Raw genomic sequence first — 7,288 nt, 5'->3', positions numbered from 1 at the left:
TTATCCATGACAAATATCCTCTAGCAATGAGACTTGTCGAAACTTGGTGAGAGTCAGTGGCATATAAAAGACTGAAAGCTCTATATGTTGGGATAGGAAACTGGTAAGAAAAAAAAAGGCAAAATCATTTACATACATCTTCATTTGAAACAGAAGAAATAATTAGAGTGCTTTATAATTGTGAAAATGTTCCTTTTACTTATCTCAAAGAGCCAATAGTGGTAGTAATGAATGCAAAAAAGAGATTGTTAACTTGTTGTATAAAGAAATTTAGAAAAAGATTAAATGTTGAATTTTTTTTAGCATGTAAAACGTTTAAGATGTTTATTAACTATCACATTAGAGTGTTAAAGTTGAATGGTTTACCACTCTTCCCAAAAGCTCTCTTGAGATCATAAACTATGGATCAATTTATATATTTATATTCTTAATACTCCTTCATGTGTGGGTGAGTATTCTTCAGTATGACCCCAAAGCAGTACATATCACTTTGGCCCAAAAGCAGCACAATTGATGAGGAGCAAGAAGATATAGTCATAACCAGTACCTAGAATAACCTATTAAATATGAAGTGCCCTTTGACAAGAAAGCTGTTACAGAATTGTAAAATCCTGTCCACTGGTAAAGTAGTGCTTCACTCTTTATCAAAATTTTGTAGTTATATTTTTATCCAATATAAATTAAAATTCCCTAATTTTTTGTTTGTTAGTAATGAAAGATGAAAACATAACGGTCAAGTGAGATTGTTTCATATGTACAAAGTCATGGTTCGCAAGTTAACTAAAAACAACTATTCTAAGTGACTTTCTTTCTTAAAATGCAGAGCTTGGTTTCCTTGGAAATCATGTTCCTTCTTGAACCATATTCAATTTGGCATGAGTCCTTATTTGATTAGTTGAGAACTATAAATTTGTGTGCTTTGTAGAATGCAATGTGAGATATGTTAATGTCGTAGACAACATTCCATAGCTTTCTACTTATAGTTCATTATAACAACTCAAAAAAACCTTTTAACAGAGATTCTGTTGATTCAATTGTTCATGTTCCTTGAACAATGCTTAATGTATATTTATTTATCAAGTGATGAAGAAGCTTATGACTAGTCTATTTCACATATTTTTTTTATTTCCCAAGCAAAAGGTATGTTATTATTATTATTAAAGTCATAAACCGTGTTCTTTCTATCTGTTGTTCTTCATCAAGCATATTTATGAGAAGGAACCAGTAATCCACTACATAAGCACAAAGAAACCACATCCTCGATGCCCAGTTGCAGGTAAGTGCCCTATCTATTGCAGTTGAACTTTCGTTGTTGATCATTTTGCTCATTACAGCTACATCCTATCAGGTTGCCCAAAAATTCTCCAAGTTGGACAGGTTGTATGCGACACCTTGCTTATAATAAAAATTGATGAAATGCGTTTGGCATCAGCTACAAACATAAATTCAACAATGGTAGAAGATTTTTACAGAAGTTGACTGAAAATGGCAACACTGCTCCCTGCAACTATAAGCTTAATATAATTTTTCAAGGTGATTTAGCCCCTGTCGGTGATTTGTCATCAGCCAATGTGATTTAGGCATCATAGTTAATTATCTTTTGATGTTGTAAGAGGAATATTTGTATAATTTGTGGATACAGACTTGATGTGTACAATATCTATTATCTTTTTATATTGTAAGAATAATATTATGTATTGGTAACATGGATATTTACTTGGTGTGTTTAGATACACCGATGTATAATAATATTAACTAAATTTTGTACTATTAAAATGTTGTATAATATCGATTTTTCACTATTTCAGAAATTGAATCGGCGTCATTAAACAATATTGATATTACATCGGTTTTCCACTGCTGCCAAAACTGGTGTTATTAACATATAATATTACATCAGTTTTACATCGTTGATGAAACGGTGTCGTTAAGTGATACTACACCGGTTAATAACCGATTTGAACACCGATGTTGTTAAGTGATACTACACCGGTTTTAACCCGATGTCTAAAATGGTAGACCTTTTACATCGCCTTCATAGACATCGGTCGAAAATGTAATAGACATCGGTGGAAAACCGATGTCTATGAGGGTTTTTGTTGTAGTGAGGATAAAGCAAGGACTTGGTTATATTTTCTCCGTTCTCAAAGTATCACAAGTTGGGAACAATTGGAGAAGCAATTTCTGAATCATTTTTTTCCTCCAAGCAGAACAGTATATATGAGGAATTGCATAACAAATTTTGCTTAGTCATATGGAGAATCATTATTTGAAGCATGTGATAGATTCAAGAGTCTTCAAAGATAGTGCCCTCATCATGGTTTTGAAAAATGGTTGATTCCGCACATATTGTATGGGGGAATTTCTTTTTCAGACAGAGTATATTGGATTCGTCAGCTGGAGATTCTTTTATGGATAAAAGTGTAGATGAAGCATATACATTAATTGATCAAGTGACATTGAACCTCCATGAATGATCGAACATAAGTTGGATGAAATCTCCTTCAAACACATTTAAGAAGTGCAAGCCATAAATGCTATAGAACCTGTTAAACAAATTGTAACTCGACCATCTATGAGTCTTGAAAATCACAATTCACAAAACGGGGAGTTCAAACATTTGGGGGCAAAGATTGAAAGTATTGTTTCAAAATGGTTTAAAGAAGATTCCCCCCCCCACTTCGCAGACAAGATCTAGTGAAAAGTGTAATGATGTTGGGTTGAGAATTGAAAAAAAATCATGAAGAACTTCTAAAGATGGACAAGTTTAAAATTGAGGAGAAGAATAATAGAAGATCACAAGAACTCAATTCCATTTCTCCAAGAAGTTTCCAAAGGCCACAAGTACCTTTCCCTCAACGATTGATCACACTAACACTAGATAAGCAAGTTGGTCCTCCTCCAAAAGCTCAAAGGGAATTTGGGAAAAAGGAAGTTCAATATTTCCAAGGACCTTCACTAAGGGTTCCTTTTCCACAAAGGTTAGTAGGGGTCAACGAAAATAAAAACTTCGGCAAATCCTGTGACACTAATAAGGTTGAGTGCAGATTTTATAGTGTGTATAAAGATGAAGACTCTTCAGATAAGGACTGTGATGATAATGCAGTGGATAATGAGTTTTTAGATCTACTTCCAGGTTTTATTGGAAATAGTGAAATTGAATTTACAGATGATGAATGTGATGTGGTAGATCAACTTAAAACTGCAAGTGAAGTTATTGATCCTCCTATAGTTGATTCTCCTATTGAGGATATTGATATTGGTTTGTTTTTTGATGTTTGTGTTGATGATGTTGATATGAAACAATGTGTAGGGACTTGTGTTGTGGAAGAAGCATCTCAAGAATCACCTCCTTTGTCCACACAATCCTTAGATGTTGTAAGAGTTGCAAGGATTAAGCATGTTGTGGACCAATGTGTAGGGACTCATGTAGATATAGCAGAGTCTCAAGAATCACCATCATTGATATCATCAACACCTGAGCCAGAGCCAGAACCATCATTTGATTTAGAGGAAGTCATATCTACATGTTTAGATTTTAGGTATTTATCAACAAAGTAAGGTTAGTATTTCTTGTGTTCTTTTGAAAAATTTTATAGAGGTACCTATCATTGACTTTGTTGGATGTGATTTAGTTTTTATTTCTTATTCTGCTTATCTTAATATGGTTATGACTCTATCTTCTCTAATTTTTTGTGGGAGATTTGTAATTTTTTTGCATGTGCAGATTTCACTTGGGCTAATACTTGGAAGCTCAATCTGAACCGTCTTCGACCACCCGAAAGAACTTTAAAGAAGACAAAGATGGAGAGTGGGATACTTCACTTTTTAACTCCTATATTGAAAGCTCCCTCCATAATAAGAGCCCTTGGTAGGAGGGTGTTGAAATACCTTACCCCTCCAAGAGCAAGATTTAGATGAATCTAATGAGGTGGTCGAGCTAATGACCTTAAACAAGCACTTCTTGGGAGGCAACCCAAGTTCATTTTTCTTATTTTCTTTTATGTCTCTAGTTCTCTCTTTTTAATAACCATGTATCCTCTATTTAATTTTTCTTTTCTATCTTATTGTTGTAGAATTCAAAGTTGTAGAGGAATGTGAGTATTGGATGGAGGAGTATCTTTAAAAACATGAATGTCAACCATTTGGAGCTCATCACTTGGTAACTTCTCTTAAAATCTCCCCCACATTGTTTTTAGTTTTCATTGGGACAATGAAAAGTTTAAGTCTGGGGGATGCATTTGATTTGCTTTGTTTGTTTTTGTTTTTGCTTATCTCTTGCATTTTGTTTTGATTTTTTGTGGCATACATCTTGAGAACATCAAACTCCATTTTTATGTTTTCTTGTCTTAAAGTAAATTGTTAGCACGTTCTTTATCTTGATTCATGATATTGTAAATGATGATAGTATGTTTAGTGTACTTCTTTTCTCTATCTTGAGAAGCATGAATTGAGCGAAGTATCAATTAGAAATAAGTTTTAGTCTTGGCCTAACCTTAAGGATCTTACTTTCACTACACTTTGTTGGTGCCGGAAGTATCCGACAATCAAACCCCTGTTTTGATAATGACAAAGGATTCAAAGTTAAGTTGGTTTGTGATCTAACAGTTTTAATGAGCTTGCAGGAAAGTCCTAAGTGTGCTTAGGCAAAAGTCCTAACTGCAGTTAGGCAGGTGGAAACCATAGGGGGTGGTAACCCTATGCGAAAAGTCTTGGCGGGTCGAGCGCTTCAGGCAAAAGTCCTAGGGGGTGGTAACCCTAGGTGAAAAGTCCTGGTGTCAGGAACCTGGTCGAAGACTGGACGGGCCGGGGAGCAGGCATCCAACAGAAAGTCCGGAAGCATCAAGCGCCGAGCAAAAGTCTAGTCGATCTGGAGGATCGTGCTGGCAATAGGTAAATCTCCTGAGAGAAGTAGGTGAGGACGCGTTCCCCGTAGAGGGAACAGTAGGCGTCGGGTCGACCTAGGGTTTCCGGTTGGAAATCCGAAGTCAGACCCGGACAGTCCAGAGTTTGTCAAACACCTTTCTTATCATATCTATGTGTGCTAACCTTGTCTTGCAGGGTATATGTGTATTTTGTGGACTAACACGTTGTGCAGGGACAAAAGAGCATACTTGGCCTCGGATGAACAGTGTCTGAGGCGCCTCCATGGAGCTTAGAGGCACCTCGGGTGCAAGCCAAAAGAAGTCAGCGCAGCAGAGCTAGAGGCGCCTTGGATGAGTCTGAAGGCACCTTGAACCAGAGCTGGGAGGCGCCTAGAAGTGGCTTGAAGGCTCCTTCAAGTGGATGAGGTGCGACCGGATCAGTGCTGATCCACGCAGCTGACTCAGTGGGTTGGAGGCGCCTCAGATGGGCTTTAAGGCGCCTTTAGCAGTGTATAAAAGGACATCTTGACCAGCAGCTCAAGATATCTTCCTCCAAGCAATCTTTCTACATCCAGCTACTAACGAGACGGTCCGACAAAGCTATAACTCGACGCCGACGACCTGGAGCCTCAAATTTAGTATTTTAATTGTCAGCATAAAATTTATTTACAACTTTTTCTATACTTAGCTTGTAATAACTTAAAGAAATATAGTTGTTGTCCACCGGAAGCGATCAACGATCGCGTGCCTTGGAGTAGGAGTCGCCACAGGCTCCGAATCAAGTAACCAACTTGTGTTAACGTGTGTTTGTGTTTAATTTCCGCTGCATTTTACTCGATACGTTTTAATCGAATGAAATAGCTACGAGCGCTATTCACCCCCTTCTAGCACTTCTCGATCGATCCAACAATTTGTATGAGAGTGGGGTTGCTTTGAATTGGTACAACTAGGCCTTTCATTTTTTTCCTCCAAAATTAATTTTTAAAAATTCACTATCATCTTTTCACCACTGGTCCATATTAGCGAAATATCGCATTTTCAAAAATTTGTGGTAATATATTTTTTATATTATTTTAATAATATTTTAAAAATATTTTATTATTTTTTCTCGAAATTCCTGAATTACTATTTTTAATTTTTTTCTCTCACACTATTAATCCAAGACCTAGTCTCGGAACAATTTTTTTTTGTTTTATTTGTGTGCAAGATTTTCAATGGCTTTCAAAGAAGGCTTTAGCACGGTCTACCCGCCACTCTTTTCCAACAAGGATTTTTTTCTATTGGAAGAGCCGGATGGAATACCATCTCAAGATGCAACTTGAGATGTGGATCATTATCCAGACTGGACTCGAGCTTCCACATGATAGCATTGGAGAACTCGTCTCATGCATCAACTGGGACGCTAGTATAATGAAATAAGTTGAAGCCAATGCCAAAGCAACTTGCATGCTACAATGCGGCCTAACCAATGAGGAGCTGAACCGCGTCGGCCCCTTCTCAAGTGCAAAAGAATTGTGGCAAAAATTAATCGAGCTACACGAAGGTTTTTTTGATACGAACATAAGTAAGTGCAATTTCATAGACGATTCATTAAAAATAAATGAGCAGACTGATACTACTTCGGTCGAGAAGGTGTTGCGTTATTTGCAGGAATAAGCAAGACGAAGAAAGCACTGAAGGCAACATGGTCAGAGTCATCAAACGAGTTCGAGTCTGATGAAGAAGAACCGACGAGCTTCCTCGCTCTACCAGTACTCGCAACTGTGGCGGAAATTGAGTCCGAGTATGAGTTAGAAACCGAGAGCGAATCCGAGACCGAGTACGAGTGAAGCCACGGATCCGTATCCGTTTCCGAAGGACGAAATCCCTCTGTAAGTTCCCTACTCGCCGAGACTCAGTTAGACGATTTACAAAAATTAGTTCCATACTTATTAAAGAAACTGGCTAAATCCAACGTCCGGGTCAAGTCACTCTAAAAGGAGGTAATCCCTTAAAGAAGTGGCTGACTCGAGTTCTTTGACTGAGCCAGTTCAAATTGGAAGTTCGACTCAAGTCCAACAACTTGAGGAAGAAAATTCTAATTTGAAAACTTAAATTAAAGAACTCAAGGACACGTTGGAACGGTTCAACTTGGGTTCCAAGAATCTGGATATGATTCTTAGAAAACAACGAGCCGTTTACAACAAATCTGGACTTGGATTTAAGGCCAAACACAAATACAAATCCTATCTGTCTCTAGTAAATTGGACAAATAGGAAAGTAGTCCAAGCATGGGTCCCCAAGTCAAACCTGATTAATCAAGTTAGACTTGGACACTATTGGGTCCCCAAGGATCAAGTTTACTACCTTGATAGACCATATCGAGGTTATGATCCAGGGGGAGCCAATAGAAAATCTATCTTAATTAATAAATAAATTGATTG

General features: G+C 37.2%; 1 non-coding gene across 1 annotated transcript; it reads right to left on the bottom strand.

The window, feature by feature from the left end:
- Window positions 1–2,218: 2,218 nt before the first annotated feature.
- On the bottom strand, window positions 2,219–2,324 carry LOC122037328. Its single transcript, XR_006127623.1, has one exon. It is a non-coding gene; the product is annotated as a small nucleolar RNA R71 (small nucleolar RNA).
- Between the last annotated feature and the right edge of the window lie 4,964 nt (window positions 2,325–7,288).

This window comes from Zingiber officinale, unplaced genomic scaffold (genome assembly GCF_018446385.1).
Source record: "Zingiber officinale cultivar Zhangliang unplaced genomic scaffold, Zo_v1.1 ctg254, whole genome shotgun sequence".
NCBI lineage: Eukaryota > Viridiplantae > Streptophyta > Magnoliopsida > Zingiberales > Zingiberaceae > Zingiber > Zingiber officinale.
This window is presented reverse-complemented; position numbering and strand designations above follow the sequence as displayed.